The sequence below is a fragment of the Kogia breviceps genome, chromosome 1, assembly GCF_026419965.1.
Source record: "Kogia breviceps isolate mKogBre1 chromosome 1, mKogBre1 haplotype 1, whole genome shotgun sequence".
NCBI lineage: Eukaryota > Metazoa > Chordata > Mammalia > Artiodactyla > Physeteridae > Kogia > Kogia breviceps.
The window spans coordinates 151,108,171-151,120,174 of NC_081310.1; the positions used below are offsets into that span (position 1 = coordinate 151,108,171).

General features: G+C 41.9%; 1 pseudogene; it reads right to left on the bottom strand.

Moving 5' to 3' along the window:
- Nucleotides 1–1,006: 1,006 nt before the first annotated feature.
- LOC131764436 (bridging integrator 3-like) lies at nt 1,007–11,773 on the bottom strand (annotated as a pseudogene).
- Nucleotides 11,774–12,004: the final 231 nt, after the last annotated feature.

The window sequence follows — 12,004 nt, forward strand, 5'->3', positions numbered from 1 at the left end:
GAGGCAACACCCAGAGCAGAGAGACACAGGCTTCTGGCAGGGAACTCTGGGGCCTCAGTTCGATTTCTACCAAGGTCCAAGGCTGCATAAACCCAAATGCATCTTCCGTTGAACATCCTCAGGCAGTTGTTCCTCCTGGCAGCTCCAAGGTGTCTAGAATTCATCCCAGAAGTCCATGGGACTGCCTGTTCCTAGTGCCTTTCCCTGAAGAATAGCCTCAGGACATTGCTTTCTCTTTCTGACCCAGCCCAACTGCCAGCACAAACCCACTGTCCTTGCTTTGAGGCTGTGACTCCATCTATGACGTTCTGTGTGGTAGGATACTTACATGAGTTGAATCCTGGTTCAACCTAGGGAACTCGCAAGACTTGGAGCACTTCCTTGCACTTGACCTAAGGCATAAAAGTGGGCTAAACCAGCCTTTGCCATGCTGGGAGGTTGGAGTGAGAGGCTTGTTAAAGCTGCAGGACCACAGCTCTCAGAGGGAAGGCTGAATTCCCAGCTACATACATTCTTGGAGGGAAGGGCCTCTTCTGGGACAGGGGAGAGTCTTTGAAGTGGAAAGGAAATAAGGATGCGTGGACTCCCAGGATAGTTCTTTTGGAGGTAAATGTGATCTCAACCACTCAAGCAAGACTAGGACTTCAAGTAAGCTGAGAAAGCCCATGCCCTTTGAAGGCTGGAAGCTTGCTCTGGCTCTAGGCCAGGATGTACTGTGAACAGTTTGGAAATAAGAAAGTCCCTGGGGTTTGCTACACTGCTTACCTGTCTCCTGGCTCTTGCTATTGGGTGGGGAGACAGCAGACTGCTTGGGATTCCTGGTGCCAAGCTCATTCCAAAGGGCTGGTGAGGCAGATTGGGAGCCGCCTGTCTCCAACCTGCCAGGTACCATACTTCTCCCAAGGGAGGGCCTTCTGCTAGGCTGACGTCTGAAACTGAACTTGAAAAGGTCAAAGGCTCAAGAGGCTGACTGGTGTCCTAGGAATCTTCTGAGGGGAACAGAGATTTAGTCATCAGCCACAATAGAGCGGCTCTGGGCTCCCTCAGTTTGGTCTCATTCTCCCACTCCTGCTACCTAGACTTCATCCAGGGGTCCAGGCTGGTCAAGATGTTGGGTCAAGTCTCCAAAGATCTTATGTGTCTCCTGACCTGCTCTTGGATCAGGTATTCAAAGCTGAGATGGAAGGAGTGGAATTGGCTGTTGTAGAACCTCAGCAGCTCATCCAGGAGCTGTTTGTTCTTGGCTTCAAGGTCATCCCATATAGGCCAAAGCTCTTCTGGGCAGCATGGGCCCTGCCTTCTCCTTTTCCTCATACTTCCCCACCTTGGCCTGCGATCACCTATAGTCCTAGTATATAGGAAGGCTGCTTCCTACCACCTTCTCACCACCATGTTGAGGTTCTGGAAGACACTGCCAAACTTTTTCAGGGTTCAATAATGGTCTTTCAGATCTGGTTCACTTTTTCCTGGTTGAAGGTATCCATCCACTTCATGGCCATGTCCAGGGTGGTCACCATGTTCAGTAAGTCCTGGTCTTGCTGGCAGAGGGGATTAGAGAATAAGTCTAAGGACATCTTCACAGCAGATTTGATGACCAGGTCAACACTGGGACTCTTCTTCATGTCCTTTCACAGACTCCTGGTCTGCTCTTCCAGCTGCTGGAGTTTTCTATACTTCCTTTCACAATCTTTCTCCACTGCTCACCAATCTTGGAAGGAATTCAGCTCATGTTCATGAACATGGCCCTGCTGCCAGGATCTTCAGCTGCAACTCGGTCCTCCTTCTTTTTTTTTTTTTAAGGAGACTTGTTTTACTTAGAGTGGAAAATTCTGCCAGGGGCAAAGTCAACCCAACTATATGTATGGAATACAAATATATGTATGGAACATTACATATACAAAGGATGTTTGTAGAGTTGTAGCAATGCAGAATTAAGAAGTTAGGAGGAGGGAAGAATTCTCCCCTACAGGTTTCAGAGGGAGCATGGCCCTGACTTGATTTCAAACTTCTGGCCTTCAGAACTGTGACACAATAAACTTCAATAGTTTTAAGCCACATAGTTTGTGATGTTCTGTGATGGCAACCCTAGGAAATGAATACATATCCCCTGTGCAAACTATTGCCTAGCATGTTAGAGCTCTTCTCAGAAGAATGTTCCTCTCTGTTGCTGGAGGTGCTCAAACACAAGTAGGAAGACTACTCAGTGGTGATGTTGTTGATGAATTTAAATTATTACTTATTTTTAAGAGTCCCACGTAAACCAGATTCTATGATCTTAAGATATGAAAAGCTTGGAGGGGAATGATTCTGGCATTACATTACAACATTTGGAGGTGACTCTGATGAGTATTACCAGGACAGTTAGATTTTTCTAAATGGGCCCAGTCTTATAAGCTACAGCCACCAATTAGAAAAAAAACTTTTTAATTAAATTTATTTATTCATTTATTTTTGGCTGCATTGGGTCTTCATTGCTGCACGTGGGCTTTCTCTAGTGTGGTGAGTGGGGGCTACTCTTTGTTGCAGTGTGCCGGCTTCTCACTGAGGTGGCTTCCCTTGTTGTGGAGCATGGGCTCTAGGCACGTGGGCTTCAGTAGTTGTGGCACGTGGGCTCAGTAGTTGTGGCTCACGGGCTCTAGAGCATAGGCTCAGTAGTTGTGGTGCATGGGCTTAGTTGCTCTGCAGCATGTGGGATCTTCCCGGACCAGGAATCGAACCCGTGTCCCCTGCATTGGCAGGCAGATTCTTAACCACTGCACCACTAGGGAAGCCCAGAAAAAGACTTTTTTAAAGTGCTGTTAAGGTCTTTCTCAATGATTTATCCACTTTCAAAGAGTGTTTGCCTTCCATGTGCACTGTGGATTTAATTGCTTTGTCTATATCTTGCCATTTTTCAGACTTAGAAGTGAAAATGTGTGTTTCAGGTGTGAAATACTGTCTTGAACTAAGAAAGCAGGAGTGATTAAGACTCACCCAAGTGCTCCAACAGAGCCCCAAACTCCTCACCTCCTCTTAGAATTTAAGTATTAGATGCCTAAGACTGTAGAAACCACCAAACCTACAAATGATTGAGTTATTTGTAGTGAGGTGGATGGACCTAGAGTCTGTCATACAGAGTGAAGTAAGTCAGAAGGAGAAAAACAAATACCGTATGCTAACACATATGTATGGAATCTAAAAAACAAAAACGGTTCTGAAGAACCTATGGGCAGGACAGGAATAAAGACGCAGACGTAGAGAACGGACTTGAGGACACGGGGAGGGGGAAGGGTAAGCTGGGACGAAGTGAGAGAGTGGCATGAACATATATACACTACCAAATGTAAAACAGATAGCTAGTGGGAAGCATACGCATAGCACAGGGAGATTAGCTCGGTGCTTTGTGACCATCTAGAGGGGTGGAATAGGAAGGGTGGGAGGGAAACGCAAGAGGGAGGAGATATGGGGATATAGGTATATGTATAGCTGATTCACTTTGTTATAAAGCACAAACTAACACACCATTGTAAAGCAATTATACTGCAATAAAGATGTCAAAAATAAATAAAAAGCAAATTTTTAAAAATTGTATGAATTTCAAAGGTCTCCAGTGTATGTTCCTTGTTGGAAATGGAGCCTCCTGCCTTTTTATTGTTAAAGGAGTATCAGTTTCTTTCTTGAGATTATCCCCCATTTTTGGATATTGATTTATTATTTTCATAAGATTGCAAATGGAAGCCTGTTGCCTGAGACCAGTCATAAATTATAAAAACGTGTTCAGCTCCTCTGTAGGGACTGATCTTCTTATGAGGAGAATTACCCAGGACTAAATTTAACTGCTTTGTATAGGTTTGCGAGAAGGTTTGATGTCCCTGGCCCTCTAATGAGGAAGGGAAAGTAGAAAGGAGCTAACATTTTCTAACAACCTACTAGGGACCAAATTCTTTGCATGGTACTTAGTTTAATGCTCTTAACACAATGAAGCACAATCACCATCTGCTTTGATAGAAGATAAAATAGAGGCACAGAATGATGAAAGACTTTCCCCAGGCTAGTGAAGGAGCAGAGCCAGAGTCAAACCTAACTTTGTCTGACTCTGAAGTTAAACCTCTTTCCAATTACTGCATTGCCATTCTAAAGTGGAGTAGTAATATCTCAGCTAGAGGTGGACAGGGTGGTTTTTATTGATATCAACCTAAATCTGGTGCTCTTCAAGTTCCGAGAGATTTGCTCCAAGGAGCCATTAAGAAAGGACACTGACCCAAGGGCTATCAATTAACACGTTCTTCATACACAGCTATAAGCAGCTATTTAAAACCTGGGTAATATCTTCCTAAAAATACATATCAGTTGTCTGGGTATTTATGCCCTATCACTCTTGGTTTTCCATCCTTGACTCCATTAATAGAATTTTCCTTAATTCCTTTTCTCTCTTTATGGCTCGCAAGAGGCTAATTTGCAGGCAAAACTGCTAATTTTACAGTTGCTTTCTGCTTTGTCAGCATGAGACTGACTGAGGAGTTATTAATAGAAGAATAGGATTCCCTTTTCATCCTTTTGCTATTGACTGTTGTAGGAGGTGGGAAAAACTCCATTATTTAATAACATTTTTTCTTCTTGAAAGGTCATCATTCCAGCTTTTCAGTTTCCACTAAAGTACAGCAGTATCAGCAGTCACAGCAGCCACTTTCTCTTTCTGAAGGGATTCTGGAATTCCTCCAGGTTATACAGTTGGCATAAAACTGTCTTTGAGATCCTCCTTGGGAATGGGGTCCAGCTGGGAAATTCTCTCGGTATTTCTGTGCATTTTCCAAATAGTAATTTCTAGCCACAATTATTTTTAAATGTGCCAGTCACCTACATTCCTGAAAAGGATGCTGAATTTGGGATATATTAGTTGAGAATTGTATTTGGCTGCTCATAGCAGAGAATAGAAATAATAGTGGCATAGACAAGAAAAATATATTTTTCACATAAAATATGTCAGAGAACACATCCTATTTAAACACATGCAGACTCTTTATGAAAAACTGTCCTAGGCCATAATGCAATCTCAACCGATTTCAAAGAACTGTCATCATACAGACCAACCTCTCTGACCATAATGTAACTAATGAAGTGAAAAGTTACTCACAAAAATAAAATGAAATACAATATAAAATTGGAATTTTAAAATTTACTTTTAATGCCAACCCCATCCTCCTACTCTCTTATGTAACTACTCTACACCTTTTTCTCTTTCCCCAAACCACGACACCTACTCCCATACTTCCTCTCAGCTTAGACCTTGCTTACTATTTCCCTCAGAAGAAAGAAGCAATCAGAAGATAACTTTAACAAGCTCACATCAGAAAATATATTCACCTGTTTCTTCTTTAGCTTTTCTTATGACGCATAAACTCTTCATGTACCCCATGGACTTCAACTCCTCCACTTTTACACCAAGTCCCACTTTCTGTCACCCACTCAAGAATAGCTCCAGCACTTCTCCACTTTATTTCCTATGTCACAAATTTTCATAATCATACAGACATGTAAATTTTCCCATCTTATAAAGAGAAGATATTTTCCTCCATGTACTTCCCTCTCCCCTTTTACAGAAAAAAAATCCTTACAGTGGCTGTGAAAATGCATCTGGTGGCCTCCAACTAGAGGGAGTGTAATTGACCAAGAACCCAATTGCTATGCTCTAAAATCTACCTCTACACTTGCACTAAGGCCATGTTTCACTCAAACAACTTAGTCAGTGGCCAGGTATAGCAGGAACACTAAAACAGGTACATTTAGTCCACTAAATAAGACTCCTCTGATGCCTTTGGCTACAATTCTCTGATAGCCTTGTGGAAATGTCCTTTGGCCACATGGTAGTCTATGATGTGTCCATCCAACCTTCAGTCCCTTTCTCCCTCATGACAGTCAGACTTACAAGCAGTTGAAGGACTATTCCAGTCTTTTTAAGCTCTCTCCCCACTTTCTCTAACACAGGTATGTTTCCTAATAAAATCCTTGCACATTTAATTTTATCTGGGAATCTGCTTCTCAGAGGATTCAAACTAATCCACTCTTCTGAAGAGTTTACTTTCCTCAGCCTCCAATTCCTCTCCTCTCACTTTGTCTTGAATCCATTCTAATCAAGTTTTTGAGCCACAACTCCATTGAAACTGTTCTTGTCAGCAAATTCCAAGATTGCTCAATTGAAAGATTAGATTTCTCCATATTTTAGTTGCTCTACCAGCAGTATTTGATATAGTTCATCCCTCCCTCTTTTTCACACTGAAAGGCTGACAGGTTCTGTAACTTGTTTATTCAACTGCTACTCACCTTCTCCATTTAGATGTTTTATAGATATCTCTGATTTAACCAGCCCAAAACTGGGGATTTGATGATCTACCCTCCAAATATTCCTCCTCTCTTAATCTTCTTCAATCTGTAGATGAACACTCCATCTTGAAAGAGGGGATGTTATTACATATCATATGGACATTAAAAGGTTAAGGAGTAATACTATGGACAATTCTATGACCACAAATGTGATAACCGAGATGAAATAGACCAATAATTTGAAAGACACAATTTTCCAAAACACACAAGAAGAAATAGACAATCAGAATAGGCCTATATCTATTAAGGAAATTGAGTTTGGCTAAAGCTGGTCTTTGTCTTGTCTACATTAGTGAATCACCACCTCAAACAATTGCTTACTTTCTTCCCTGAAAAGCAGTTTCTGGTTATTGCTGTGGCCAATATTAATACTTTTATTAAGTAATCAATATTCCATTTATTGATTTCTATGAGCTATTATGTTGTGCCAGTTGTTTTTGATATATACTTTTTACTTCTTTTAACAACCATCCCCATTTAATGGATGAGAAAATTGTAGCTCAGTGAAATTTAGTTGTTTGTCCATTGTCCAACAGTTAGCTGAATGGATGACCTGGGATTTTAAAACATCTGTTCTGACTCCAAAGCCTGTACTTTCTCTATAGCCCCATGCTAGTGCATAAGAAGGTGCCCTAGAACCTATGAATCAATGAGATATCACTGTTCATTCACTAAAGGGTTAATATTTTTGCCTGCTCTTGTTCTAGCTTCTTGGAAGAAGATGTTGGGTCTTTACCTCTACAACATCTACCATGAAGCTCAACCTGAGCATTTGCTCTCCTGCTAGTATGCTTTCTGATACATACTGGAAAATAAAAGTAGGAAGCCAGGCATGGTTTAGTCATACTTGTTAAACTTTTATGGTACCAGTCAGAAATGATGTTGACCTTAAAATTATGATTTAGAAGCACACATTCTGAAAAAGAACACAGTTCGATAAGAACAAAACCAGTAAGACCTGGGAGAGGCTTCTGAGAGCCCACAGATGATATGAAGCATAAACAGCTGCTATATGATATATTATTGCCTCTGGCACTCACTATTTATGGTGCAACTGTAAGGTGGTACAGTGTTTCCCTGTACACATGTTTTTCAAGAGAGAAGGAGGGAAATCATGCAATTTTTTTTGTAGTTTCAAAGAGGGAAGAGAGAGGAAGTGGTTTGGGAGGGACAGAAAATATGGTCCACCCACTTCTGCTATCCATTGCCTGCTTTCCAAGCATGTGGACTGAAGTGTAAGAAGTCTGGTAAACTGGAAAGTTAGAGTTGTTACAGACAGATCTGCCTGTGATATCATTTCTTTACTACATTTTTATTGAGGTAAAATATAAATAACATAAAACTTACCATTTCAACAATTTGAAGTGTACAGTTCAGTGGCATTAAGTACATTCACAATGTTGTGCAACCATTACCATTATCTAGTTCCATAATTTTTCTTTACCATAAATGGAAACCACATATCTGTTAGTAGTCACTTCCTATTTCCCCCTTCCCCCAGCCCCTTGCAACTAATAACCTCCTCTCTGCCTCTACAGATTTTCCTATTCTGAAGGTTTTACATAATAAACCTACATAAGGAGGCAAAAGACCTATACACCAAAAACCATAAGATGCTAATGAAAGGAATCAAAGACTACACAAACAGATGAAGAGATATACCATGTTCTTGGACTGGAAGAATCAATATTGTGAAAATGACTATACTACCCAAAGCAATTTACAGATTCAATACAATCCCTATCAAATTACCAAAGCCATTTTTCACAAAACTAAAACAGAAAATTTTACAATTTGTATGGAAACACAAAAGACCCCAAATAGAAAAAGCAATCTTGAGAAAGAAAAACGGAGTTGGAAGAATCAGGCTCCCTGACTTCAGACTATACTACAAAGCTACAGTAATCAAGACAGTATGGTACTGGCACAAAGACAGAAATATAGATCACTGGAACAGGATAGAAATCCCAGAGATAAACCCACGCACATTTGGTCACCTAATCTACGACAAAGGGGGCAAGAATATACAATGGAGAAAAGACAGTTTCTTCATTAAGTGGTGATGGGAGAACTGGACAGCTATATTTAAAAGAATAAAATTAGAACACTTACTAACACCATACACAAAAATAAACTCAAAATGGATTAAAAACCTGAATGTAAGGTCAGATACTATAACACTCTTAGAGCAAAACATAGGCAGAACACTCTGACATAAATTGCAGCAGGATCTTTTTTGACTGCCTAGAGTAATGAAAATAAAAACAAAAGTAAACAAATGGGACCTAATTAAATTTAAAAGCATTTGCACAGCAAAGGAAACCATAAAGAAGACAAAAAGACAACCCTCAGAATGGGAGAAAATATTTGCAAATGTAGCAACTGACAAAGGATTAATCTCCAAAATTTACAAGAAGCTCATGCAGCTCAATATCAAAAAAACAAACAACATCAGAAATTGGGCAGAAGACCTAAATAGACATGTCTCCAAAGGAGACATACAGACGGCCAACAAACACATGAAAAGATGCTCAACATCACTAATTATTAGAGAAATGCAAATCAAAACAACAATGAGGTATCACCTCACACCAGTCAGAATGGCCATTATTTAAAAATCTACAAACAGGGGAGAGACCTTCAAGATGGTGGAGGACTAAGATGTGGAGATCACCTTCATCCCCACAAACACATGAGAAATACATCTACATGTGAAACAACTCCTACAGAACACTTACTGGACCCTGGCAGAAGACCTCAGACTTCCCAAAAGGCAAGAAACTCCTCAAGTGCCTGGCCATGTGGCTGACAGAGTCTGGGTGTTCCATCCAGGTGTCAGGCCTATGCCTCTGAGGTGGGAGAGCAGAGTTCACAACATTAGTCCACCAGAGACCTCCTACATCCATGTAATATCAAATGGCAAAAGCTTTCCCAGAGATCTCCATCTCAACGCTAAGACCCAGTTCCACTCAAGGACCAGCAACATACAGTGCTGGACACCCTCTGTCAAACAACTAGCAAGCCAAGAACACAACCCAACCCAGTAGCAGAGAGGCTGCATGAAATCATAATAAGGTCACAGACACACCAAAACAGACACTGTCCTGCCCACAAGAAAGACAAGATCCAGCCTCATCCACCAGAACACAGGCACCAGTCCCCTCCACAAGGAAGCCTACACAAGCCCCTGAACCAACCTTATCCACTGGGGGCAGACAACAAAAACAATGGGAACTACTAACCTGCAGCCTGAAAAAGGAGATCCCCAAACACAGTAACTTAATCAAAATGAGAAGACAGAGAAACACACAGCAGATGAAGGAGCAAGATAAAAACCCACCAGACCAAACACATGAAGAGGAAATAGGCAGTCTACCTGAAAAAGAATTCAGAGTAATGACAGTAAAGATGATCCAAAATCTCAAAATGGAATGGAGAAAATACAAGAAACATTTACAAGGATCTAGAAGAACTAAAGAGCAAACAATGATGAACAACACAATAAATGAAATTAAAAATTCTCTAGAAGGAATCAACTGCAGAATAACTGAGGCAGAAGAATGGATAAATGACCAGGAAGATAAAATAGTGGAAATAACTACCACAGAACAGAATAAAGAAAAAAGAATAAAAAGAATTGAGGACAGTCTCAGAGACCTGTGGGACAACATTAAAAGCACCAACATTCGAATTATAGGGGTCCTGGAAGATGAGGAAAAGAAAGGGACTGAGAAAGTATTTGAAGAGATTATAGTTGAAAACTTCCCTAATATGGGAACGGAAATACTCCATCAAATCCAGGAAGCGCAGAGAGTCCCATACAAGATATATCCAAGGAGAAACACACCAAGACACATATTAATCAAACTACCAAAAATTAAATACAAAGAAAAAAATATTAAAAGCAACAAGGGAAAAACAACAAATAACATACAAGGGAATCCCCATAAGGTTAACAGCTGATCTTTCAGCAGAAACTCTGCAAGCCAGAAGGGAGTGCCAGGACATATTTAAAGTGATGAAGGAGAAAAACCTACAACCAAGATTACTCTAACAAGGATTGCATTCAGATTTGATGGAGAAATTAAAACCTTTACAGACAAGCAAGAGCTAAGAGAATTCAGAACCACCAAACAAGCTTTACAACAAATGCTAAAGGAACTTCTTTAGGCAGGAAACACAAGAAAAGGAAAAGACCTACAATAATAAGCCCAAAACAATTAAGAAAATGGTAATAGGAACATAAATATCAATAATTACCTTAAATGTAAATGGATTAAATGCCCCAACCAAAAGACACAGACAGGCTGAATGGATACAAAAACAAGACCTGTATATATGCTGTCTACAGGAGACCCACTTCAGACCTAGGGACACATATGGACTAAAATTGAGGGGATGGAAAAAGATATGCCATACAGGAAATCAAACAAAGCTGGAGTAGCAATTCTCATATCAGACACAATAGACTTTAAAATAAAGACTATTACAAGAGACAAAGAAAGACACTACAAAATGATCAAGGGAGGGAGGAGCTTCAAGATGGCGGAAGACTAAGACATGGAGATCACCTTCCTCCCCACAAATACATCAGAAATACATCTACATGTGCAACAACTCCTACCGAATACCTACTGAACGCTGGCAGAAGACCTCAGACCTCCCCAAAGGCAAGAAACTCCCCACGTATCTGAATAGGGCAAAAGAATAAAGAAAAAACAGAGACAAAAGAATAGGGACGGGACCTGCACCAGTGGGAGGGAAGCCCCCTCGCAGGCAGAGACTGCAGTTGGCAGATGGGGGGAAGCTTCGGAGCCATGGAGGAGAGCACAGTAACAGGGGTGCAGAGGGCAAAGTGGAGAGGTTCACGCACAGAGGATCGGTGCCAACCAGCACTCATCAGCCAGAGAGGCTTCTCTGCTCACCTGCCGGGACAGGTGGGGGCTGCTAGCTTTGTCTCTGGCTTCGGTTGGATCCCAGGGAGAGGACTGGGGTTGAATGTGTGAACACAGCCTGAAGGGGTTAGTGCACCACAGCTAGCCAGGAGGGGGTCCGGGAAAAGGTCTGGAGCTGTTGAAGAGACAAGAGACATTTTCTTGCCTCTTCGTTTCCTGGTGCACGAGGAGAGGGGATTAAGAATGCCGCTTAAAGGGAGCTCCAGGAATGGCGTGAGATGTGGCTATCAGCACAGACCCCAGAGACGGGCATGAGACACTAAGGCTGCTGCCGCAACCACCAAGAAGCCTGTGTGCAAGCACAGGTCACTATCCACACCTCCCCTCTTGGGAGCCTGTGCAGCCCGCCACTGCCAGGGTCCCGGGATCCAGAGACAACTTCCCCAGGAGAACGTACAGTGTGCCTCGGGCTGATGCAACATCACACTGGCCTCTGCCGCCGCAGTCTCGCCCTGCATTCTGTACCCCTCCCTCCCCCCCGGCCTGAGTGAGCCAGAGCCGCCAAATCAGCTGCTCCTTTAACCCCGTCCTGTCTGAGCTAATAACAGATGCCCTCAGGCGACCTACACACAGAGGCGGGTCCAAATCCAAAGCCAAACCCTAGGAGCTGTTCGAACAAAGAAGAGAAAGGGAAATTTTTTCCAGCAGCCTCAGGAGCAGCGGATTAAATCAACACAATCAACATGATG